Source organism: Schistocerca americana, chromosome 5, assembly GCF_021461395.2.
Source record: "Schistocerca americana isolate TAMUIC-IGC-003095 chromosome 5, iqSchAmer2.1, whole genome shotgun sequence".
NCBI lineage: Eukaryota > Metazoa > Arthropoda > Insecta > Orthoptera > Acrididae > Schistocerca > Schistocerca americana.
Window position 1 is genome coordinate 431832168 of NC_060123.1, and position 27538 is coordinate 431859705.

Sequence of the window (27538 nt, forward strand, 5' to 3'; positions counted from 1 at the left end):
GCCGCAGACCAGCCGATGGTCGTCCGTATCCAGCAAAAAAATGGTTCAAATGGCTCTGAGCACTATGGGACTTAACATCTGTGGTCATCAGTCCCCTAGAACTTAGAACTACTTAAACCTAACTAACCTAAGGACATCACACACATCCACGCCCGACGCAGGATTCGAACCTGCGACCGTGGCAGTCACGCGGTTCCGGACTGAGCGCCTTAACCGCGAGACCACCGCGGCCGGCCCGTATCCAGCACGCCGCATTGCTGACACAAGGGCGAATCCGCCAAATGTATTGCGTACTTTTTATCATTTGTAGGGTATTTTCTGTTGACGACAATGTACCATGTTGACCTGACAGATGTAGGTAGGTGGGGGTGGTGGACCGTGCGCCACACCACGTGCCAATTAACAGCTGGATGCTTGCTTTCCACCCTATTCCGGGCGATCTGCCGAAGAAGCAGATGGTACACGTCCTTCGATGTCGACTGTCGGGTCGTCGGTAAACGCTCTCGAACGTAACTGTGTTCCACGAGGAACGTGCGCACATACGTTAAAGGGGGTGATATATGGCCGACACTGACTGGAGGAAGATGCGATGTGGGTACGAGTTCTTCGATGATCGTCCCCGTAAGCGAGTGATTCCTGTTGTGCCACCGTTTGAGCATAGTATTAATATACATGGCACGCGCCTTCTCGTGCACGTTCACTAAACCAACGCCCCCCTCTCGCGCTGGGAGGGTAAGCGTGTTGTACTGTACCTTAAAGAGTTTTCCCAGGCACACATAGTACCCAAAAGCCGCCTGAATCCTCATAGCCATCGTGCGCGTCAAGGGAAGAAGGTGCGTCAGGTGGCACATCATGGGCGCGAGATAAAGGTTGACGAGTAACACTCGCTGCAGCATATCCATCGACCGTAGGGCGTTTAGTCGTACTGCCGTGCAGACTCTGAGTAACAATCTTCGGTAGTTGTCCGCAGCCGTTCTCGCTGTCTCTTTATGAAAGGTGATACCCAAACAGCGGAGGGTTTCCACCGCAGGTAAGGGTCCTTCCGTTCCTGGTTCTAGTCCACGCCCCACATGCATAAATTGTGATTTTCGGTAGTTGACCACACTTCCAGCTGCCATCCCATACGTCTGTAGCCAATCCAGTGCTGTTTGAGTCTCCCTCTCAATCCGTACGAGGAACACAGTATCATCCGCGTATGCTCTGCATTTGAATGATAATTGCCGTAGGGAGATCCCGCTAAGACGGCGGCGAAGGCCTGCGAGGCACGGTTCTAAGGCGATTGCATAAAGGAGGATCGACGAGGGGCAACCCTGTCTCACTGATCTTAAGATCTTAAAATACTCAGTTCTCCCTCCGTTGACCACCATCGCTGATCTGGCGCCGTGCAACAAACGCATCACAGTATTGGTCAATAATGGCGAGACACCCATCCTATTCATCACCGCCGCGAGGTACACATGATCCACGCGATCAAAAGCATGATCGAAATCTACTGCAACCATCGCCCCTCGGAGGCGGCATGCAGCCGCGAGGGCGACGACGTCACGATTGTCTCCCAAGGCTGTGTGGATATTACTGATGCCGCCAAGACAAGTCTGATCGGCATGTATTCGATTCTCCAGCGACTTCTTGATACGACTTCCCAGGATGCGCATGAAGATCTTGTAGTCACTATTAAGGAGGGTCAAGGGGCGATAATCACAAGGCCGTTTGCCACCACGGGGCTTCGGTATTGGTATCATGAGCCCTTCCGTGAATTGAATGTGAACCGGTACTTCTTGCTGCAGAAGTTCATTAAACATACATAGCCACATCGGTGTCATAATGGTCACAAAGGCACGGTAAAATTCCAACGGGAATCCGTCTGGACATGGGGACTTGTTGCAAGCACCTCGTGTAATCGCTTCCTCCAGCTCTTCACACGTAATTTCAGATAACCCGTCCGCTTCCCCGTTCACACTCGTCGCGTCTGGGATCTCTTCCAGGACGTTCCCCAGCTCCCTCTGACCCTCCCCGTTGCTCGCATAGAATCTGCTAAAATGATCCGTGAACGCCTGTGCTATGCCCCTCTGTGTTGTAAAACGACGGCCATCGCCGAGATCGATCTCATGTATTAAATTCCTGCGTCTTCTTCGTCTTTCCTTTATCACATAATGCATCGAGGTCACCTCGTTGGGCAGGAAATCCTGCGACCTCGCGCGTATCATCGTACCTGCCATCTTCTGTGTCGCAAGTTGTACCAGCTTCGCTTTAACTCGGTGGACGGCCGTCTGGCGTTCTGGTGTAGGTGGTTGTGCTAACAGTTCCCGGAGAGCCGTAAAGTAAAACTCAGTGGTCGTGCGCTGCCATTGAGAAACTTCCTTCCCGTAACCTATTAACGTCCTCCGTAAAGCTGGCTTCGCGCACTCGATCCACCACTGCAGGACAGAACCGAAAGAATTTCGTCGACGGAGGCAGCCATGCCACGCGTCCTCCACCATGCGTCGGCATTCTGCATCTCGCAGGTGGGAGACGTTCATCTTCCAGTTACCCCTCCGTCTCCACACCTGCTGTCTATTAAGGTTAACCGTACAAATATATGCCTCGTGGTCTGTAAATGCCGTCGGCCATATTTCTGCGTCCACCGTCGACGTTGCTAACGCCCTCGAAACGTAGATCCGGTCCAAACGGCCCGCGGAGTGGCTAGTAAAAAATGTATATCCTGGTTGGTTTCGATACTTCAGGTCCCATGTATCGACTAATTCCATCCCGTTGACCAGCTCCCTAAGTTCTTGGCTAGTAGTATAGTTAGGTTGTTGGTCCTTTCTATCGAGCACACAATTAAAATCTCCGCCGAGTATGCAACCATCGTATCGTCCCTGGAACAACGGTGTAACCTCATGGGCGTAAAAATCTGCTCTGTCCCTTCTCTTATCCGAGCCTGACGGTGCGTATATGTTGATCAAACGTATTCCACCTATGGTCACGGCCGTACCACGGGCAGAAGGCAAATATTCCACTTCGTCTGCACGTATCCCTTCCTTTAATAGAACAGCTGTGCCAACGCCCCTCTCGTCACACGGGGAACAGTAAATGTCGTAACCGTAAAAGTCCGAGGGGGGAAGTACCCGAACTTCTTGTAATAGTGCTATGTCTAAATCCGCAGCCTTGATCATGTCACGGCGCTAATACGTAGCAACTGTGCCTTGACGTGGTGTTCTGCTATTGTCGTTCCGGCAACGACTGTTGAACAGCCAGTTCGCGGAGCGCAGTGTAGTAGAAATCAGTGGTCACAGTATACTCTATCTCGTCCATAGCTGGCTAATGTTCAGCACAAGGCTGGCTTCACACACCGTAACCAGCACTGAAGTACGGAATCGTAGGCGGGTAATTTCCGGTGACATTTGCTCCATGTGGACTCAGCATCGCATCTGCAATTTACCTCATCAAGAAGAGCCACACTGAGGCGCCACGGACCTCTACTTCGTCGGACGCGACGGCGGGGGATGGTGAGAGTACACACATTTGCTAGGTGACCCGTCAAGGCTGCCGGCCACATCTCAGTGTCGACAACTGCCGACTGCAGGACGCGTGTGACGTAGACTCGATCCAAACGGCTCGCGGAATGAGTAGTAAAGTAGATGTATGCCTTTCGGTCGCCGTGTTGTATGACCCAAGTGTCCAACAAAGCCAAGTCCTCTACAAGTGCCTGAAGTGCTGGGCAGGTGGTATGGTGCCGCCCCTGGTCGGATGGTCGGAGCACACAACTGAAATCTCCGCCTACTACCAAGTTTCTCTCCTTCTGTCGGTGTCGGAAGGGGCATACAGATTAACCAGACGAACAGTACGAACCGTGGGCCGCAGCTCGTGGTCGTGCGGTAGCATTCTTGCTTCCCGCGCCCGGGTTCCCGGGTTCGATTCCCGGCAGGGTCAGGGATTTTCTCTGCCTCGTGATACCTGGGTGTTGTGTGACGTCCTTAGGTTAGTTAGGTGTAAGTAGTTCTAAGTTCTAGGGGACTGATGACCATAGCTGTTAAGTTCCATAGTGCTCAGAGCCATTTGAACCATTTTTTTAGTACGAACCGTGACTGCGACCTCGCATAGTTAGGCGTCATATTCGTAGGTACTGATACAGAGTTCTGATCAGACTTCTTGTGGGAAAACAGAGATCCGCAGCGCGTAACGTATCTTGCAGGTTTTGACAGCAGAAGTACCGCCGTTGACATTGATGGTGGCGAGGCGGTATGCCTGTTCCATCAAGTCGCGAGGGGTGTCCTTGGTATTACAGGTAGGCAGTGGTCGTGGTGTGAAGCGCCGTTAGCGCGTAGAGATAGGAAGCGACGGGTGTGGCTCATGCCGGCAACGTAAGCGCTGCCAACGCCATCGGTGTATCGTCAGGGTCCTGAAACGCATCCTGCATCTCCTCCATCTCCTGCGCCCAGTCTCCCAGGGACGACGATACCATTGGATCTCGAGAGGCAGACGTAGTCGTGGGCGAATCCCCGTGGTCGGAGCTTCGATGATCTCCCGCGTCCCCGTAGTGCGTAGACCCACCGGTAGCGGGAGAAGATGTCGAACCGTGTGGTACGTTAGTATCGCCCGTGTCCGATTGGTTCATCAGCTGACGCACCTCATCATCCATCGTCGCCGTCTCGGACAGTTCTGTTGCGTTGGTTGTTATGTGCCGTTTCTTATGGCATTTTTCTGTTTACGCTGTCTCCCCTCTGTTTCCGGCGTAGGGCAGGGGGAGGGAACTGCCTCCTGTTCTTCAAATTCCACCGTACCGTCGCCTTGTCGATGTAGCGGTGCACCTGGGATCGACGAGAGGGCAACAGAAGCATCGGCACTGGAAGACGCTGGGGCTGCTGAGGAACTATTGCAGGGACCTCAAAGGCTTTCACCAATACAGAAGGGTCGTAATAGACAGTTGGAACCTCCCGTCAGGCCGCCGCAACATACGTAATCGGCATAGAGGTCGCTATCGACAGTTGAATCTGATCGGCTGTGGACGTCTGTACGAGATGGTGTTGCAGGCTTTCGGTATGCATGTGTCCTACCTGTCCACATCCAGAGCAGGTCCTCGGCTGACCGTCGTAAATAATTATCGCCCTGCAACCAGCGATCGTTTGATACGGAGATGTATGGCGGTGCAATTCAATACGGACCTGTCGCACCCCACTGAGGACAGGGTAAGTATCGAAGGTCTTCCATTTTTTGGCCGTATGGCTAAGGACTGTGCCATAGGGTCGAAGAGCAAGCGTGACCAAATTCGCTGGAACTTCAGATGGTAGCTCAAACACGCGCACATTTTGTATTCCCAATCCAGCACGTTCAAGCTTTACCACGCCCACGTGTCCGCCAGAGTGGCAGAACCGATAAACTTCCGTCGATTGTCTGAGAAGTTTGTCACAGGCCTCATCGTCAGCGAACTTAAGATATACAACGCTGGAGACGACAGATAAGTGGATACCTAGCAGATCGTTCGGGTCAACATGTATTATGTAGCGTAAAAATCTCTCTACTTCGTGGGCCTTGGGTCTAGAGTATATAGTGTCGAACTGCAGCTTGATCGTGGCTTTCCTATACGAAAGAGCCATCGGATGTCAGGAACGTAACTGTAACACTTAATACGAGCGCGGTGGAGCGGTAAACAACAACACACCCGGAAATGCGACACGGAGCGGCCGGGACGTACCGCACCGCTCCACAGCCTAAGGCCGACGGTCCACTCAGCTATCGAGGCGGACTCTAAGAATGACATGCTATGTTCTGTTCGGTAGGAACTCTTCAGTCCAATCACACAGCTGGTCTGATATTCCGAGCACTCGTATTTTGTTCATTACGCAGCAGTGCGGAAATTTAACACCTAAGTTGGAAGTCAAGAAACCCAGTACCATTGAGTCTCGTGGAGGAACACAGCGAGCTCAGTTTCACACAATAGTTCCTTATTGAATCTATGTTACTTTCTTCAAAGGAGATTTTCGTTTCCCATAAGTGTCATAGTTGCCGAGTATAAAATAGGCTCCAAAATTCTACAGCCGACTGACGTCAGTGGTAAAGGGCACGGCGCTGTGAAGCAGCAGGTTTCAGTAGTTACATAGAAACGATGAGGCTTGCAATGGATAGACTAACATGGGGAGCTCCATCCAACCAGTATTTTCATTGAAGATCAACAACATGTCTCTGGTGATGAGAGTATGTAGTATCTAAATCCTTTGTATGTGAACTGAACGCAAAAATAAGCTGTGTAACTCACGAATAAAGTAAACAACCGCTGGAAAGATCCTCTATTGAAGCCCTATCCAAAATGCACTTAGCGAAAATTTTAAAATTAATAAAGTCTTCCGAAGTGGCTGTGATATTCTCGTAAGGGCAAAAAATAATTAACCTTGGTATATAGAATCTTAATTGAGGGAAAGTAGGAGAGACCATTAGCAGAATACACGAGCAAGGCTGGACATTCTGCAGCATTTCGGAATAAAATAAATGCTTGCTCTGGAAAAAGACTTCTAACCGCCTTAAAAGCAGCAGGTGAAACGAAATAATCGTGGGACGAAACGTTCTCTGCGCAAAATTAAAATGTCACAGTAGTGGCTACTTGTCGGAAGATACGAGCGAAATGCCTTGCCGTTTCGGCAACGGAACGAGAGCTGTAAAGCCGGGCATCTGTTTCATTGCCGTTTGTAATGTAAATGGCTCTCAACGCTGCGAATGCGTGCTAGCTCCCTCCGCGGTGGAATCTGGAGCTAACTCTAGCTCCCCGCTTGTCCACCGCGGCAGTTAGCCGTCTCCCCGTGTAACAAACAGCCAGCGTTTGGAGCCTTAATGGCCACTGTATACCTTCCCGCGTGGCTATTTCACGGTGAACTCCACAGTCTCTTATTTTATCCCGACCACTAATTCTCTTTCCCAAGGAGCTGGATTAAGTCAGACCGAACTGCAATAACGCCGGTGTTGCCGTCAACTTAGCTACACATTTATCAAGCCATAAAAGAGAATGGTTCGGTTTCCTGCTATTGAGTAGCTTTTTCTCCCCGTTTGCGCTCCATAGTCGATTTTTCCTCAGAGAGCAATTGGATCTGGTATTAGAGAGACTAGCGACGGCATTGGTTCAAATGGCTCTGAGCACTATGGGACTCAACTGCTGAGGTCATTAGTCCCCTAGAACTTAGAACTAGTTAAACCTAACTAACCTAAGGACATCACAAACATCCATGCCCGAGGCAGGATTCGAACCTGCGACCGTAGCGGTCTTGCGGTTCCCGACTGCAGCGCCTTTAACCGCACGGCAGCGACGGCATTAATCTCCGTTCTGCCCTGTAATTCCTTCCAAGACTGAAGGCTCAAACTTCCTAGCAAGCTTATCGAATGGCTCATCACTGTGATTTTAGTAAGTTTATACATATTATTTCAGTAGTGTTTGTTAGTTTATATACAGGACGGTCCATTGATCGTGACCGGGCCAAATACCTCACGAAATAAGCATCAAACGAATAAACTACAAAGAACGAAACTCATCTAGCTTGAAGGGGAAACCAGATGGCGCAATGGTTGGCCCACTAGATGGCGCTGCCATATGTCAAACGGATATCAACTGCGTGTTTTAAAATAGGAACCCCCATTTTTATTACATATTCGTGTAGTATATAAAGAAATATGAATGTTTTGGTTGGACCACTTTTTTCGCTTTGTGATGGATGGCGCTGTAATAATCACAAACATATTGCTCACAATTTTAGACGAACAGTTGGTAACAGGTAGGTTTTTTAAATTAAAATACAGAAGGTAGATACCTTTGAACATTTTATTTCGGTTGTTCCAATGTGATACATGTACCTTTGAGAACGTATCATTTCTGAGAACGCATGCTGTTACAGCGTGATTACCGGTAAATACCACATTAATGCAATAAATGTTCAAAATGATGTCCGTAGCCTCAATGCGTTTGGCGATACGTGTAACGACATTCCTCTCAACAGCGAATAGTTCGCTTTCCGTAATGTTCGCACATGCATTGACAATGCCCACCGCATGTTGTCAGGCGTTTTCGGTGGATCACGGTAGCAAATATCCTTCAACTTTCCCCGGAGAAAGAAATCCGGAGACGTCAGATCCTGTGAACGTGCGGGCCATGGTACGGTGCTTCGACAACCAATCCACCTGTCATGAAATATGCTATTCAATACCACTTCAACTGCACGCGAGCTATGTGCCGGACATCCATCATATTGGAAGTACATCGCCATTCTGTCATGCAGTGAAACATCTTGTAGTAACATCGGTAGAACATTACGTAGGAAATCAGCATACATTGCTCGATTTAGATTAGCATCGATAAAATGGGGGCCAATTATTCTTCCTCCCATAATGCCGCACCATACATTAACCCGCCAAGGTCGCTGATGTTCCACTTGTCGCAGCCATCGTGGATTTTCCGTTGCCCAATAGTGCATATTATGCCGGTTTACGTTACCGCTGTTGGTGAATGTCGCTTCGTCGCTAAATAGAACGCGTGCAAAAAATCTGTCATCGTCCCGTAATTTCTCTTGTGCACAGCGGCAGAACTGTACATGACGTTCGAAGTCGTCGCCATGCAATTCCTGGTGCATAGAAATATGGTACGGGTGCAATGGATGTGGGGTAGCATTCTCAACACCGACGTTTTTGAGATTCCCGATTCTCGCGCAATTTGTCTGCTACGGATGTGCCGACTAGCCGCGACAGCAGCTAAAACACCTACTTGGGCATCATCATTTGTTGCAGGCCGTGGCTGACGTTCCACACATGGCTGAACACTTCCTGTTTCCTTAAATAACGTAACTATCCGGCGAACGGTTCGGACATTTGGATGATGTCGTCCACTATACCGAGCAGCATACATAGCACACGCCCGTTGGGGATTTTGATCACAATATCCATACATCAATACGATGTCGACATTTTAGGCAATAGGTAAACGGTCCATTTTAACACGGGTAATGTATCACGAAGCAAATATCGTCCGCACTGGCGAAATGTTACGTGATACCACGTACTTATATGTTTGTGACAATTATAGCGCCATCTATCACAAAGCCAAAAGAGTGGTCCAACTAAAGCATTCATATTTTTTACTACACGAATATGTAATAAAAAATGAGGGTTCCTATTTTTAAAAAAACGCGGTTGATATCCGTTTGACCTATGACAGCGCCATCTAGCGGGCCAACCATAGCGCCATCTGGTTCCTGGTAGCCCTTCAAGCTAGACGAGTTTCGTTCTTTATAGTTTTTTCGTTTGATGCTTATTTCGTTAGATATTTGGCCCGGTCACAATCAATGGACCACCCTGAATATAGCCACACGTGATACAAATGCCAAAAAATTTATACTGATAGTTCAGTAGATCACTATCCCATTCACCAACATCTGCACGATTACCCTGCAATTCACGTCTAAGTGCTTGGCCGAGGTTTAATCGAACCACCTTCAAACCAGTGGCAGCTAGTGCAAAAATTATACCAATTTGCTTCATTGTTACAAAAATAAAATATTGTCTTTCGCTATGTCGTCACAGCTTAACACTGTTGGTATTCTGCATTTACCTAACCACTAAGATCAACTATGTTGTTTACATATTTGCAATTTCCGCAATGTTTTTTTGTGGTCCGTATCTCAATCTGAAAGAAACGGAACCTGTATAGGATCGCTTAGCATCTGTCTGTCGGTCCGACTGTAAAAAAAAAAAAAAAAACATTTTCTCACGAATGGGAGGATGTATCGAGTTGAAATTTATGACATACTAAGATCGACAGTCCTTGCGGCGTAAACAATTGAAGCATTCTAGGTCAATGCAGTCAACAGACACGCCAACGGTGTCACATATTTTGATACTGGCAAACTCACTCATCAAAACCTATACGGTACTTCCCGTGAACCAACACTCATAAAATTTGCCAAGAAGCCAGGTTTCATAGTACAAGTAAAAGAAAGAATCAGAAAACTGTTAATGTGTAATTATGTCACACGAAAAAAAAAAAAAACTTTTATTTTGCCACTTGAAAATATGAATTAAATCATCGTAACTCACGGGGCCGATGTCTTACCAGAATCAGATGTTGATAACAGGCAAAAATCGTCAAGACTGTCGATTCCTGGAATAGATGAACTGTCCTTATACATAATGAAAGTTTGTACGGAATCCTCAGTTCACAAGTTCTACTTTCAGCTGGCCAATTGTTTTTATTCAATTTGGTTCAATTGGCTCTGAGCACTATGGGACGTAACATCTGAGGTCATCAGTCTCCCAGAACTTAGAACTACTTAAACCTAACTAACCTAAGGACAACACACACATCCATGCCCGAGGCAGGATTCGAACCTGCGACCATAGTGGTCGCGCGGTTCCAGACTGAAGCGCCTAGAACCGCACTGCCACAACGGCCGGCTATTGTTTTTATTAATGGATTAATATTTCGTCGATCTTTCACTGCCCCCATGCATCACTGTTCCCGAGTAACAAACATGGAAAGCAAATAACTGCAATACGAACTGCACATCCGCAGATCCAACTTTTTTCATTCACTTTCATACTAAATTCCCACATATACTAGCTTTTTTTACCATCACCTACCTCCTTTTGACTTACAAGTGTAGTAATCATAACTAAGTTCAATACGCACGGCGTTCATTATAACTAAAGACATCGAAATGTCTCGAAAACTACGACCCGGATCTAGAAAAATTATCCACTACTTTGGCCATTAAAATTGCTACACCACGAAGATGACGTGCTACAGACGTGAAAATTAACCGACAGGAAGAACATGCTGTGATATGCAAATGATTAGCTTTTCAGAGCATTCACACAAGGTTGGCGCCGGTGGCGACACCTACAACGTGCTGACATGAGGAAAGTTTCCAACAGATTTCTCATACACAAACAGCAGTTGACCGGCGTTGCCTGGTGAAACATTGTTGTGATGCCTCGTTTAAGGAGGAGAAATGCGTACCATCACGTTTCCAACTTTGATAAAGGTCGGATTGTAGCCGATCGCGATTGTGGTTTATCGTATCGCGACATTGCTCCTCGCGTTGGTCGAGATCCAATGACTTTTAGCAGAATCTGGAATCGGTGGGTTTAGGAGGGTAATACGGAACCCCGTGCTGGATCCCAACGGCCTCGTATTACTAGCAGTCGAGATGACAGGCATCTTATCCGCATGGCTGTAAAGGATCGTGCAGCCACGTCTCGATCCCTGAGTCTACAGATGGGGACGTTTGTAAGACAACAACCATCTGCACAAACAGTTCGACGACGTTTGCAGCAGCTTGGACTATCAGCTCGGAGACCATGGCTGCGGTTACCCTTGACGCTGCATCACAGACAGGAGCGCCTGCGATAGTTACTGAACGACGAACCTGGGTGCACGAATGGCAAAACCTCATTTTTTCGGATGAATCCAGGTTCTGTTTACAGCATCATGATGGTCGCATCCGTGTTAGGCGACATCGCGGTGAACGCACATTGGATGCGTGTATTTGTCATCGCCATACTGGCGTATCACCCGGCGTGATGGTATGGGGTGCCATTGGTTACACGTGTCGGTCACCTAGTGTTCGCGTTGACGGCACTTTGAACAGTGGACGTTACATTTAAGATGTGTTACGACCCGTGGCTCTACCCTTCATTCGATTCCTGCGAAACCCTACATTTCAGCAGGATAATGCACGACCGCTTGTTTCAGGTCCTGTACGGGCTTTTCTGGATACAGAAAATGTTCGACTGCTGCCCTGGCCAGCACATTCTCCAGATCTCTCTCCAATTGAAAACGTCTGGTCAATGGTGGCCGAGCAAGTGGCTCGTCACAATACGCCAGTCACTACTCTCGATGAACTGTGGTATCGTGTTGAAACTGCATGGGCAGCTGTACCTGTACACGCCATCCAAGCTCTGTTTGACTCAATGCCCAGGCGTATCGAGGCCCTATTCGATACGTCGGAGGAATACGACGTTGCGAATAAGGTTTCCAATTATATGTTAAGAAATACTGACCCAGCCTATCCTAGTAGCATGGAGTTTGGGCCCCACGTGTCACTGGATAGTCAAGGCCCGTGAGTAGCATGTCGCAAATTATGATTGTGTAACCATTTCCATTCCTCCGAGTACGGCGGCATCTATGGCGAAATGAAGAAAATTCTCCAGAGAAAACGTATGTAGATGGTGCCGTAGAATCGTAATCTGCAATAAAAAACGGAGAATCCTATTTAAGATTTAAAAGTTGCGCCCCCCCCCCCCACCCCACCATCCTTGCACGGAGTGGGGTTGCTGGTCGAGTGTGTTATCATTGGATGTCCCCCTTTGAGACAAAGAAATTGGAATTATAACTTGTTTTATTCCGATGTGTAGTTTTCGAGATATTTCAATGTTTTCGTTTAAAATTAACACTGCATTAATTTTACACATGCAAATAGAACTGGTTAAATACATTTAAATTTTCTACTAATAGTTTTACATTGCGAAAAATAAAATTAAAAAAATGAAAATTGTAACAGCGAGAATAGAATCCAAGCCAACTGGCTGTTCTCAGTGTGTTTGACGACTATCCCATGGCACCGGTACATGAAATAAAGATCCCTCATGCTCTACTCATAAATTTTTAGGGAGTATTTTACCTTTTGCTACGGCCCATTCAGGCGAAGTATTCTAGGAATTTTAAAGCGACATCTGCATGCTTCAACTCACATTGTTCGAGCCAAATCGATTAGCCGTATCCCACGCCCTCGCATTGCTATACTTAAATTTGCAAGATATCTACCCAACTCTAGATCCAAGGATCTACTGGAAAATGGCCTTTTAGAAGATCATTTACAGAATTCGCCACGTTGCTTGCAGAGTATTTCGCATGTGCTTTCAAAGAAAAAAACTAATTGCTCTTAGCAAAACTGCACCCATTGTGCCAGCAGGGATGACATCACACAAAAGCACGTGCAGTCGAAAATAGACAGCTGCGTCCCTTCTCTGAGTTAATAATAGCGCGGCTGATTATCAAAAATGGCTCTGAGCACTATGGGACTTAACATCTATGGTCATCAGTCCCCTAGAACTTAGAACTACTTAAACCTAACTAATCTAAGGACATCACACAACACCCAGTTATCACGAGGCAGAGAAAATCCCTGACCCCGGGCTGATTATCATTTAAGTACTCTACAATGGTTTCTAGCTATGGCAGAGAGAGTGCAACAAAACATGTTTGCGTTCCTTTTATTTTCATACCTGCATGCTTTAAAAGAGAAATGGCGCAGTTTAGTGCAAAAAAAGGTTCAAATGGCTCTGAGCACTATGGGACTCAACCTCTGAGGTCATCAGTCCCCTAGAACTTAGAACTACTTAAACCTAACTAATCTAAGAACATCACACACATCCATGGCCGAGGCAGGATTCGAATCTGCGACCGTAGCGGTCTCGTGGTTCCAGACTGTAGTGCCTACAACCACTCGGCCACTCCAGCCGGCAATTTTGTGCAATTTCCGGCACACATTCGAAGAGAAATGACGTAATTTTAGTGCGATATTCACAGTGTGCTGTGGCACATTGGCGTGTGATCACCGGCCGCCTCTGCTTCAGACAGTTTCTCCACCGTTCCACTCCCGAATAGCCAACTGGTAAAACGAACACTTAAATCATTCTGTGCGAGCTCTGATTTCTCTTATTTTCTATTTAACTGGTAGTCAACAAAACGGATTCTAATCACCTGTCTCACCATATTGCCGTCGATAAGACTGCAGTACCATTATCACAGATTTGGATTCTGCATACCAAATGAAAGATTTCGCCTTCTGCTGTCTGTCGCCATTTTGATGCAGTTCACGTTAAATCTGCAACAACGGACAAAGGAAAAAAAACTGTAATAGCTGCTAAACGTTTTACAACAAACGGCGATTCTCTCTCTCTCTCTGCTCCTAAGTTATAATTTTTTAAATGACATCGGGACTTTGGGAACACCCTGCGTAAAATAAATTTGCCCTATTATGTAACTGCAAACCTTTGATCACGGGTTTTTTGACAAGAAGAAATTGGTGGCCTACATTTATGAGAGGACTTGTGTTATACCATGACGGCTGCTATGAGTATTTAAGATGTGGCACTATAGGAGGAATCTAAAAACAAGGTGGAATGATGAAATAATGAATGAGAAGGTTCTTTGCAAAATCGACGACGAGAGCAACATGTGGCAAACGCAATAAACAGGAACAGAATGATAGGTCTTGTGTTAAGATATCAGAGCATAACTTCCATTGTACTAGAGCAAGCTGTACAGGTTATACGCTGTGGGGGAAGACAGAGCCTGGCATACATCCAACACATAATTGAGGACATAGGGTGCAGATGAAGGGGTTGGCACAAGACAAGATTCGTGACCGGCAGCATCACATCAGTCAGGAGACTGATGACTCGAAAAATGTAATCTTACTGACAACAGATGCTTACTGTTCAGCTGTTGTCTTAGTCTCTATTCTGATTTGCGAAGGTTTTTAGAAATGTTTTTTGGTCTGACAAAACTGTTTTCATCGCAATAATGTGATGAGTAGATAGTTTGCTGCGATAACCGAAACGGGTTATACAGCGGAATAATTTCGAATTATATCGGGTGGATAATAATATCACAATTATAAAACGAAAGATAAATGATTGTATACAAGACTCAAATGAGACACGTTGTCGTGATGTACATTATCAAACGTGATTGGGTATGTCTGTCATAGTCCTGAAACTTCCTGGCAGATTAAAACTGTGTGCCGGACCGAGACTCGATCTCGGAACCTTTGATTTCGCAGGCAAGTGCTCTACCATCTGAGCTACCCAAGCACGACGAAGTTTAGAAAGTAAGAGACGATGTACTGGCGGAGGTAAAGCTGTGAGGACGGGCCGTGAGTCGTGCTTGGGTAGCTCAGATGGTAAAGCACTTGCCCGCGGAAGGCAAAGGTCCCGAGTTCGAATCTCGGTCCGGCATACATTTTTAATCTGCCAGGATGTTTCATATCAGCGCACACTCCAATGCAGAGTGAAAATCTCATTCTGTCATAGTCCTGCTTCAAATACTATGATGAGACATAACATTTACACCCCCGCTAAATATCATGTTGGCCAATCATTTGGAACGCGATACAGCGTAGTATGGATTCGGCAGTTTCTTGGTAGGTTATAAGAGGTATTTGGCACCAGATGCATATGGACAGGTCATATAAATCCCGTCAACTACGGACTTCGTGAGCCCAGAGCTGGCGCCCTATGATGGCTGACTCTGAGCACTATGGGACTTAACATCTATGGTCATCAGTCCCCTAGAACTTAGAACTACTTAAACCTAACTAACCTTAGGACAGCACACAACACCCAGCCATCACGAGGCAGAGAAAATCCCTGACCCCGCCGGGAATCGAACCCGGGAACCCGGGCGTGGGAAGCGAGAACGCTACCGCACGACCACGAGATGCGGGCGCCCTATAATGTCCCAGATGTAGTCCATCGGGTTCAGATCAGGATAGTTATACTGCTAGAATATACCATCACCATCAGGGAGTCAGCTGGCCTGGGGAGTACGATAAATTCATCCTGTTGCTCTTCGGACCACGCACATATACCGCGAGCTGCGTGAGGCGCTGCATTGTCCTGCTGGTAGATGGCAACATGCCGAGGAGAAGCAACAGCATGTAGGGGTGGACTGGTTGGTTGGTTGATTTGGGTATGGGGACCAAACAGCGAGATCATCAGTCCCATCGGGTTAGGCAAGGATGAAGAAGGAAGTCGGCCGTGCCCTTTCAAAGGAACCATCCCAGAATTTACCTGAAGTGATTTAGGGAAATCACGAAAAACCTAAATCAGGATGGCCGGACGCGGAATTGAACCGTCGTCCTCCCGAATGCGAGTCCAGTGTGCTAACCACTGCGCCACCTGGTTCGGTCATGTAGGGGTGGATATCGTCGCTAAGGATAGACCTGTACTTGAATTCATCCATTGTGCCTTCCAGACCACATCGCATGCAGTACGTTTGCTTCCAGACGCATCACAGCGTACACGGCAACGGTCATCTGTCCGATGGAGCATAAAACGTGATTCTTCTGAAAAGACCTCTCAGCGGATGTCCAGTTGCGGTTCTGGCGTGCAAGATCCAGCCTTCGTCGCCGATGAAAAGCAGTCAGCATAGGTACACAAACAGGCGCCTGCTGTGTGGGCCCATAAGCAGCAACGTTCGCTGAACGCTCGTTGAGGAGACACAGTTGGTGGCAGTTTTGCTCATCTGGATGGTCAGTTGCACAACAATTTCAAGTCTGTTTGCTCGTACACATCTCCACAGCGGTCGTTCATACCTATTATCTATGGCTTGGGATGCACGACAGTTGCCTCGGCGCCGGTTTTGGATAGGGCCATTTTGCGATGCACGTTATACTTTGACCATGGCGTCTCGCAAACACTTGACTAATAGCCGTTTCGAAAATACTTCAATCCTTCGGCCGGAATACAATGATCAAGCCCGTTTGGACGTCAGATAAATGCTCTGTCTCCACACTACAACTGCTACAATGTTTTCCTCGTCCCCCCACGCTCCTGTGCCAGTGTTGCCATCGTTTGCCTTCACCGAAACTCGACGTCCAATGAATGCTGACAGGTAGGTGGTCATTTGATATGAATCACCTTTTATGTTCCATCGACGAGATAGAAGTTGGCTTGTACGGCGTGAAACGTCTGAAAGCAAACACGTTGCACCAATAGTCGGCCTGAGGAATGTTTCCGTAGCATTCCCTGAGAAGTCTCGTTATTCTATAAGGCACACTGGATCAACGCAAATTTCCACCTATCCTTGGGAAGCATATCCACACCTACATGCAGTTATTGTTCCTTGGCACAGTGGCATCTACCAGCAGGACAATACAACGTGACACACAGCTCGTACTGTAAGTGCGGATTTCGAAGTTCACCATGATGAGTTTGCGGTGCATTTCTGACCTCGATACGCGCTGGATTTAAAGCCAATAGAGAATCTGCGACCACCTCGACAGAGGCTGCCGGTATCTTCCTAAACCGCATTGTCTCTCTTCCCGCACGTCCCACAGCGCTCCACGCCGAAAAAGGTGGTTCTTCAGGCATTCGACAGGTGGTCACTTTCATGAGACTGGTCAGTGTATACCTGTTGCAACAAACTGGGCGTTATTTTTTTTTTTATTTAGATAAAACATTTTTCATCACTGCCCATGGTAAATGTTACGTCCACCAGCTAATGACTCAGTGAATAATTGAACAACCCGCTGTTTCCCCGAAAGCAGAAGGAGTTTTGTAGGTATATTGTATTGACAGTCAGCTGATTTCTAAATTGGTATTTACTATTAACGTATAAAAACACTTTAGCACATGACCAGTTATAACCTCGCACGTTCTTCCTTTTTCACCCTTCTATCTACGCGGAAGCAAGCGCGCGCGCTCACACACACACACACACACACACACACACACAGAGAGAGAGAGAGAAAAGCACTCCGAAACTTCCATCTGTTTATGCCTGTTGATGTGCGTCACATAGTGACGCAGCATGTGAAGGTTGCTGTGTGTGGACGGGTTACTCTTGTAAGCGAAATATCAGATCTGAAGATGGTTCTAGAGGAACCGAAACCGGTCATATGAATAAACATTTTGCAATCAAAGCGGATTATAAGTAACTCTGGAAAACTGTAGGACAGTAGATGACCTTGAGGTGCCTATTTCGTGAGGGCCGCTGTAGTACCTGTACGAATTTAATGTGAGTATCGTGTTGTATACTATAAAATAAAACCTCAACTGGATTCAAAACTAGGCGAATACCAAGGTGGATTCATAAAAGGTCGATCATGCGTAGAACAAATGCTTAACTTGAAAAACTCAATGAAATATTTGCATAGTACTTCAAATAAAAGTTATGTCATCACGTTTGTCGGCTTTGAAAAAGCATATGACAGTATAGACCGAGAATTCATTTTTGAAGTATTAGCAGAATTTGGACTAGATCAAAAGACAACAAACATCATAAAAGAAACACTCACGGAGACCAAATCCAAAGTAAAATTTATGGGAGAATTGAGCACAGAATTTGAAATAGACACAGGAGTACGACAAGGGGGTGTACTGTTCCCAGTGCTCTCCAATTAGGCTCTTGAAAAAGTTGTTAGAGAAAGGAGAAAAGCAGGTGCACCAGCACACAGACTGCGACCAAGACGTAAGGGCATAGAATTAGGCTGTTTAGCATTTGCTGATGACATGGCACTGATCGCACAAGACATTACCGATGCACAGAAACAGGTAGAATTATTACAAGAGCAGGAAGCAAAAATAGGATTACAAATTTCATTTGAAAAAACAAAATTTGTGACTGACATCAAAGATGCACCTTCTGATTCCAAAATTGGTAATAACTGCATCTCTCGAGTAAAAGAATTTAAATATTTAGGTAAATGGATTGCAGAAAACTGTAATGAAAAGAAATCTGTCAGATCAAGAGTCCAGAAAATGGAGACGGCGTTTCTGTTAACAAAAAACATTTACAACAAAAAGCGTCTCTCGTGAACCTGCAAAACACGACACTACACAACAGTAAATAATCCCGAAGCTCTCTACGCATCTGAGACACTAAACCTTCAACACAGAACACTAAAAGAGGCATTAGAAGTGAAAGAACGTAAAATAATGAGGAAAATCCTAGGACCACGAACTAAAGATGGTGTGCATTATTCAAAACCCAATGCAGAAATATATAAAAATATCTCCAAAATAACAGACACAATGCGCATGAGAGGGCATTTAGAAAGAATGGACTCAAAACAGGTTAACTCATAAAATCCATACATTTTTAAAGAACAAAACTACAAGACCGAACTGGTACAAACACACGGAAAAAGACCTGAGAGAATTAGGGTCTCCAGGATAGAAATGAAATCAGAAAAATCACAAACACACGGGGTTTTGAGGAAGAAGAGAGAAAAACTAACCGACATACGTGGTCTACGCAACGAAAGCTAGCCCATTCGTTGTTTATGAAGGAATACTGGGCGAAAAGGGAGGCCAACAAATGTTGATTACGCGTCGTCCTAAGTGATACATCCGCGAAGAAGAAGAAAACTGCGCGAGTGACAATATCCCTCATATGCTGGAGAGAAGGGCAGCGTACGTGACAAATGCGAGTGTTGAGAGGGAAAGTGTGTGGAGGACAAAGGCGCCGGTCAAGCAGCGGCAAGTGCTGGAAGAGGATCGACCCCGGCGGGTGATTGATTGAGAGCGGCGCCGCGCGGCGTGGCGGGGGCGGCGAGGGCGGCGCTATCGGCGAGGTCATCGCCGCGTGCGACGTGCGTGCCGTGTCGTCGCGTAGCGCAGCTCGGCGCCGTGGCCCGGCGTATCCAACAACATGGCGCCACACACACGCCCACACGCACACACACACACACACACACACACACACACACACACACACACCTGTCGTCATCGTCCCGAAGACAAATGCCGCTCACCGCGCCTCCCTACTGGCGCTACCGCTAGCAAGACGCTGACGCACTCTCGCCATTTACGTCGTGCTATCCAAAAACATTTGACAATGTTGACTGAAATACTCTCTTTCAAATCCTGAAGGTGGCAGGGGTAAAATACACGGAGCAAAAGGCTATTTACAATTTGTACAGAAACCAGATGGCAGTTATAAGGGTCGAGGGGCATGAAAGGGAAGCAGCGGTTTGGAAGGGAGTGATACAAGAGTGTAGCCTATCCCCGATGTTATTCAATCTGTGCATTGAGCAAGCAGCAAAGGAAACAAAAGAAAAATTCGGAGTAGGAATTAAAATCCATGGAAAAGAAATAAAAACTTTGAGGTTCGTCGATGACATTGTAATTCTGTCAGAGACAGCAAAGGACCTCTAAGAGCAGCTGAACGGAATGGACAGTGTCTTGAAATGAGGATATAAAATGAACATCAACAAAAGCAAGCCGGCCGGAGTGGCAGAGCGGTTCTAGGCGCTACAGTCTGGAACCGCGCGACCGCTACGGTAGCAGGTTCGAATCCTGCTTAGGGCATGGATGTGTGTGATGTCCTTAGGTTACTTAGGATTAAGTAGTTCTAAGTTCTAAGGGACTGATGACCTGAGATGTTAGGTCCCATAGTGCTCAGAGCCATTTGAACCATTTTCGGGCGATGCTGAGGGAATTGGATTAGGAAATAAGACACTTAAAACAGTAAAGTAGTTTTGTTATTTGAAGAGCAAAATAAATGATAATGGTCGAAGTAGAGAGGATATAAAATGTAGACTGGCAATGGCAGGCGAAGCGGTTCTGAAGAAGAGAAATTTTTAACATCGAGTATAGATTTAAGTGTCAGGAAATCGTTTCTGAATGTATTTGTATGGAGTGTAGCCTTGTATGGAAGTGAAACGTGGACGATAAATAGTTGAGACAAGAATAGAACCTTTTCAGATGTGGTGCTACAGAAGAATGCTGAAGATTAGATGGGTAGATCACATAACCAATGGGGAGGTATAGGATACAATTGGAGAGAAGAGAAATTTGTGGCACAACTTGACTAGAAGAAGGGATCGGTTGGTAAGGCATATTCTCAGGCATCAGGGGATCACCAATTTAGTATTGGAGGGCAGCGTGGAGCGTAAAAATCGTAGAGGGAGACCAAGAGATGAATACACTAAGCAGATTCAGAAGGACGTAGGTTGCAGTAAGTACTGGGAGATGAAGAAGCTTGCACAGGATTGAGTAGCATGATGAGTTCCATCAAACCAGTCTCTGCACTGAAGACCACAACAACAACAACATCCAAAAGTTCCCAAAGTATCACTTTTCGAAACAAAACGTTAAGAGTACACTTGAAATATCAGCTATAGTCTGCCAGCACATCATCTTGTGCCATTGTAGCGCAAGTGGCTAAAAGGTAGTTCAAGAAAATCGGGATTTAAGAACTGATGTTTTAAAAAATTGACCAAGCGCGAGTAGAACTCGCCCTCTAGGGGTTCCGTACGATCTTAATTACTTAAGATGGTTCAGGAGCCCCGGGTATCGAGAATCTCAACGATATTATGATAGAAATTGACTAACAGATACTGACATTTGATACTTAAAACCGCAAGGAATTTCGAAGCTTAGTCCAGGCACTTAAATTCCCTTTGAAAATATAAGTGACCAGGGGACTTCATTTCAAACAAGGCATTTCAGTCTAGACAAGTAGACAGAGAAGCTTCAATAAATTTTAATCTTTGTGGTAAGTTTCTATGGGATCAAACTGTTGAGGTCATCGGTCCCTTGGCCTACACACTACTTAATCTAACTTAAACTAACTTACGCTAAGTACAACACACACGCATGCCCGAGGAAGGACTCGAACCTCCGACGGGGGTAGCCACGCGAACCGTGGCTAGGCGCCCTAAGACCGCGCGGCTATCCCGCGCGGGAAGCTTTAATGAAATGGTTCTTATTTACTTACTATGAGGGTAATCCCAAAAGTAAAGTCTCCTATTTTTTTATAAGTACATAGATCTGTTAATTTCTACAATGGTTTACACTAGTTTACAGCTTGAACATTTAGCTATTTTTCGACATAATCACCATTTCTGTCGATGGAATTTTGTAGATGCTGCGGCAGTTTTTGTATGCCCATGTCATACTAGCTCGCCGCCATGCTGTTCAGAAAGTTATGAACCTCTTCTTTCACCTCGTCAACGGAGCTGAATTGCTGGGACCACAGGGAATGTGAGACTAAAAAAACTCAAACGGGCAATTCAGAACCGAAAAAGAGGAATGTTGAGCAAGGACGTACACATTCTCCATGACAACGCTCGCACACACATCGCTCGGCAAACCGTTGCTCTCCTGCAACAGTTTCAGTGGAACCACCCTATAGACCTGACTTGGCGCCCAGTGACTATTACCTGTTCCCTAGGTTAAAAGAACATTTGGCCGGAAAGCGATTCAGCTCCGCTGACGAGGTGAAAGAAGAGGTTCATAACTTTCTGAACAGCATGGCGGCGAGCTGGTATGACATGGGCATACAAAAACTGCCACAGGGCCTACAAAATTCATCGACAGAAATGGTGATTATGTCGAAAAATAGCTAAATGTTTCAGCTGTAAACTGATGTAAACTATTGTAGAAATAAACAGGACTATGTACTTATAAAAAATAGACCTTACTTTTGGGATTACCCTCGTAAAATATTACTTCAACCTGCATTTTGTGTTTGCACGCAGTAATATCTTTTGACGGATGATGAGTGCAATGTAATTTCTAATGGAGAAAAGATAATTTTATGTAGTATAATTATATTTTAACAATTTTCGGATTTTTTCCCCTTTACTTGTACTGCTAAATCTTCCTTCTTGCCAAATTTCACGATTCTCTGTCAACAGGAAGTACTCTAAAGATTTTGATGACTGAAAATAAAGGAATCCTTCTGCGGCCATTTTCACAGTCTATAAAATTTTTTCTGGATTTGTGACGACATTGTCAATACGTAAAACTACCCACGCTTCGGTCACTGTTGCAATCGACCGTCTTTGCCAGCACCTGCATTTACGTTTAAGAATCCACAATGCCTGTTCAGCAGAGTACTATGAACCACTTGTGCCTGCACTAACATTGTACTCTTCCTTTAGATACGTGTCAGATAACTGCTTATCCTGGTTACAGAGAGGGCAGGCCTCCGAAATCCACTTTCTGTGAGGAGGCGTGGACTTCCGACATCTTCTCGCCTAGTTGTTCCACCGTTCTTCAGCCACTTTCTATAGTTCACGCCAGAAACAGGCGAGGAAATTTGAAGTTTCCAAGATGCTCAACTCCAGCCGCCGAGCCATGAGAACCTGACCCACGTAAAAGTTGCTTACGTTAGTGGTTGTCTCTATATACAGCCCGCATTATCGCTAGAATGTTTCCCCATTCCTCTGTAGTCTGCTCGTACACCATTCTTACCGCGTCACGTGTCCGCAACGCCAGAAAGTAGCATTCAGTCAGGCAGTGTACAGGGATCATAAACGTTTTGGCTCATCATCGTATCTCGATGCTGATGATGTTTCGGCTTGTGGGGCGCTCATCTGCGCGGTTATCAGCGTCCGTACAAATTCCCAACTTTTTCTCAGCCCAATCTCGCCACTGTCATGAATGATGACGAAGTGACGAGGACACCACAAACACCCAGTCATCTCGAGGCCGGGCATCGAACCGGGGACCCCGTGCTCGCGAAGCGAGAATACGACCGCGAGACCACAAGCTGCGGATTTGTATCTTGAGGAAAGACTATGAAGGTAACAGGTTCGAGCTCACAGAGGAAGTTACCATTAATTGTAGTTTCCAAGGAGCCTAACATCTGCGACTGGAACGCGATAATAATAAATCCCATTTGAGAGAGAGAGAGAGAGAGAGAGAGAGAGAGAGAGAGAGAGAGAGAGAGAGAGAGAGCGACAGAGAGAGAGAGAGAGAGAGACAGAGAGAGAGAGATAGAGCAAGCAAGAGATTGTTAGTGACTTTTTCAAAGAATTATGAAATGATTGAAGTGGACTATCGCTTAATTTTGGGAAGACACATTGTATTCAATTCTGTACAAAAAAAGTCATACCAACAGTTGATGTAGCACGTGAACAGCAGTCAGTAAATAGGATAGATTGGTCAAAATTTTTAGGTGTCCACATTAAAGAAAACTTGAACAGGAAGTAGCATACTACTGAGCTTCTCAAGCAATCAGGTTCAGCTGATTTTGCTCTTCATACAATTACCAATCTTGGAAACAAACGAATCAACCTCCTGACATATTTTATATATTTCCACTTAATAATGTTTTACGGAATAATTTTCTGGCGTGCATCACCACTTCTAAAGACAAGGATTGATTGCAGAAAAAAAGGGCAGTTAAGAGTAATATGTGGTGTTCATCGTCGGTATTCATCTAGATACCTCTCAAGGAATGAAACATGAAAAATATGACCTTTAAATCTAACCTAAAATCAATTGTCCTGAACAACTCCTATTCCATAGACTAATTTTTATTTAAAAACTGGTAGGCACAAGAACATATTAGTGGGACGATAAAACAATGCGTTCATTAATGTTGACACTAATCACGCCTACATATCGTGTAAATTGACTTGTTCCACATCATTTCGGTAAAATAATGGTTCAAATGATCTATGGAACAGGTAACTAGTTAACAGTAGTACAGTAAGTAGTTGGCCCACAGACTAAAAGGTAACTAGCAGAGAACAGACGCAGATGTAAGCTGACTGTGCGGTAGTTCTTGCTGTTTACTGCCTTTGCCATCTACGTGATCATATGAATGTGTGGTGTTCGAAAGAACAGACACAACGAATCCACCTCCTTCGGTGTGGATGCACACCTCCGCTCGACCTTTGCAAGGGGGCTTAATTAAAAAGAAATGACTAATATTAATGAATAAATGCAATAATTTTACTAGCTGTGTGACCGGTTACGAAGCCTCGTAACCGGTTGGCCCTGACTATTATTAGCACGCAATCTGAGTGCATAAAATAAAAATAAAGAATGACAAGGAATTTCCATTAACAAAATTGATTAATTAAGTCCCCTGTAGCTATAAAAGCTACGAATCAACAGAGCACAAGTGTAACTGTTCTGTGTGTGGTAGTGTGACTCAACGTACATGTATCTGGCTCGGTTCTTTCTCAATACGCGAAAATATTTTAAACACCATTTACAGTGAACTAACTGAAAAACCAGAAATACTATAATTGCACATATAAACCAGAATTACAAGTCTAATAAATGAACACGAGCCAGGTGCTTTGGCCGGCCGAAGTGGCCGTGCGGTTAAAGGCGCTGCAGTCTGGAACCGCAAGACCGCTACGGTCGCAGGTTCGAATCCTGCCTCGGGCATGGATGTTTGTGGTGTCCTTGGGTTAGTTAGGTTTAACTAGTTCTAAGTTCTAGGGGACTAATGACCTCAGCAGTTGAGTCCCATAGTGCTCAGAGCCATTTTGAACCAGGTGCTTTGTTGACTGTACCTGTGAGCAAGAGGAACGGTTATTAAAAAAACTGTAATACCTTTTTACCTCATTATATATTGACGAAAACATTCCATTACACCAGCATCATAAATCAAAAGCCCATCTCCTTTCTCAAATATATTCTGACAATTGCATCTTCTTCCATCTATACATTACACGAACCGAACAGTACAACATTTCAGTCAACATTCAGATCATCTACTCTCTCGCCCAACAGAACAACGACTGCTCTCGACATCCCCTGAACTATTACTGCGCCCAGTGGAGGCGGCGGAATAAAAATCTTTGGCGCAATCTCTGGCGCTGTGACTCAGTGTAGCCACCTTTCACCTTCTGCGGGAATCTCAAAGTAGCGAGCGTGGAGGACATGGCCGGGGACTTCGGATAGCTGGCACTAGTTGCGAATGTAGGTTGGCCGGCTGATGTGCCGAGATAGTCCGCTCAGTTGCGGTAGACAGTGTGGTCTTGAGGGCGCAGTCGTCAATGCATCTGTTTAGTAAGCAGGAGATCTCCGGGTTCGAAACCCTGTCCGGCACACATTTTCACTCATCGCTGCTGATTCCACGTAAAATCCCGATGCAATTGACATCAGTAGTTCCTGCCCTTTCCTTTCTCCCCCCCCCCCCCCCCCCCCCCTCCCCACCATCAGTTTACGTACTATGCGTGATTGTGCGGATGACGTCCTGCCAGGCGACGAGCAACGACTCCCGCACGCAGGTGTCAAGTGTAGCCGTGTGGGGAGTGCTGGCCAGCGGTCAGTTTGCCCGTCCTTCCGCCGCTGTCGGCTGTCGCCGCAGTGCGGCCATCAGTTAGCCCGCAGGACGGCGGCGGCGGCGGCCCGCCATTACGGCGACAGTGGTTGTAATTACGGCCACTTGTCCGTCCCCAGAGCGCGCCCGGGGCGGCCCGATGCGTTATCGCGGTTTCCGGTGAGGCGTCATGCGAACTGGTCTGAGCGCGCAGCGCCAAGCACGCCGACAGATGCGAGATGGTCGCGCAGATAGCGCGCGCTTCCTCCCCGTGTCCACGCCTGCTGGATAAGCGGCTGGAGGGAGTGTCTGAAGGGTAGCGAGAGTGGGGGGGGGGGGGGGGGGGGGGGGGGGTGGCAGGGGGCGGGGGGAGGAGGGCGAGGCGACAGCGCGACACTTCTCACGACGTGGCGGGGCAGGCTATGATGGTGGGGCTCAGCTTTCTTTTCGCGTTAATTCTACTTATTTGGCATCTGGTAGTATTACATGCCCTTTGCTGTTCCTTATCTATATAAACGATTTGGGAGACAATCTGAGCAGCCGTCTTCGGTTGTTTGCAGATGACGCTGTCGTTTATTGACTAATAAAGTCATCAAAAGATCAAAACAAACTGCAAAACAATTTAGAAAAATTACCTGAATGGTGCGGAAAGTGGTAGTTGACCCCAAATAACGAAAAGTGTGACGTCATCCACATGACTGCTAAAAGAAACTCGTTAAACTTCGGTTACACGATAAATCAGTCTAATCTAAAAGCCGCAAATTCAACTAAATACCTAGGTATTACGATTACGAACAACTTAAATTGGAAAGAACACATAGAAAATGTTGTGGGGAAGGCTAACCAAAGGCTGCGACTTAAAATATGTAACAGACCTTCTAAGGAGACTGCATACACTACGCTTGTCCGTCCTCTTTTAGAATACTGCTGCGCGCAGTGGGATCCTTACCAGGTAGGACTGACGGAGTACATCGAAAAGTTCAAAGAAAGGCAGCACGTTTTGTATTATCGCGAAATATGGGAGAGTGTGTCACAGAAAAGATACAGGACTTGGGCTGGAAATAATTAATAGAAAGGATTTTTTCGTTGCGACGGAATCTTCTCACGAAATTCCAATCACCAACTTTGTCCTCCGAATGCGAAAATATTTTGTTGACACCGACCTACATAGGGAGGAACGATCCCACGATAAAATAAGGGATATCAGAGCTCGTAAGGAAAGATATAGGTGTTCATTCTTTTCGCGCGCTATACGAGATTCGAATAATAGAGAATTGTGAAGGTGGTTCGATGAACCCTCTGCCAAGCACTTAAATGTCATTTGCAGAGTATCCATGTAGATGTAGATGTAGATGGATGCACTGCTATTTAGTCAAATACGAGGGCAGTTCAATAAGTAATGCAACACATTTTTTTTCTCGGCCAATTTTGGTTGAAAAAACCGGAAATTTCTTGTGGAATATTTTCAAACATTCCCGCTTCGTCTCGTATAGTTTCATTGACTTCCGACAGGTGGCAGCGCTGTACGGAGCTGTTAAAATGGCGTCTGTAACGGATATGCGTTGCAAACAACGGGCAGTGATCGAGTTTCTTTTGGCGGAAAACCAGGGCGTCTCAGATATTCATAGGCGCTTGCAGAATGTCTACGGTGATCTGGCAGTGGACAAAAGCACGGTGAGTCGTTGGGCAAAGCGTGTGTCGTCATCGCCGCAAGGTCAAGCAAGACTGTCTGATCTCCCGCGTGCGGGCCGGCCGTGCACAGCTGTGACTCCTGCAATGGCGGAG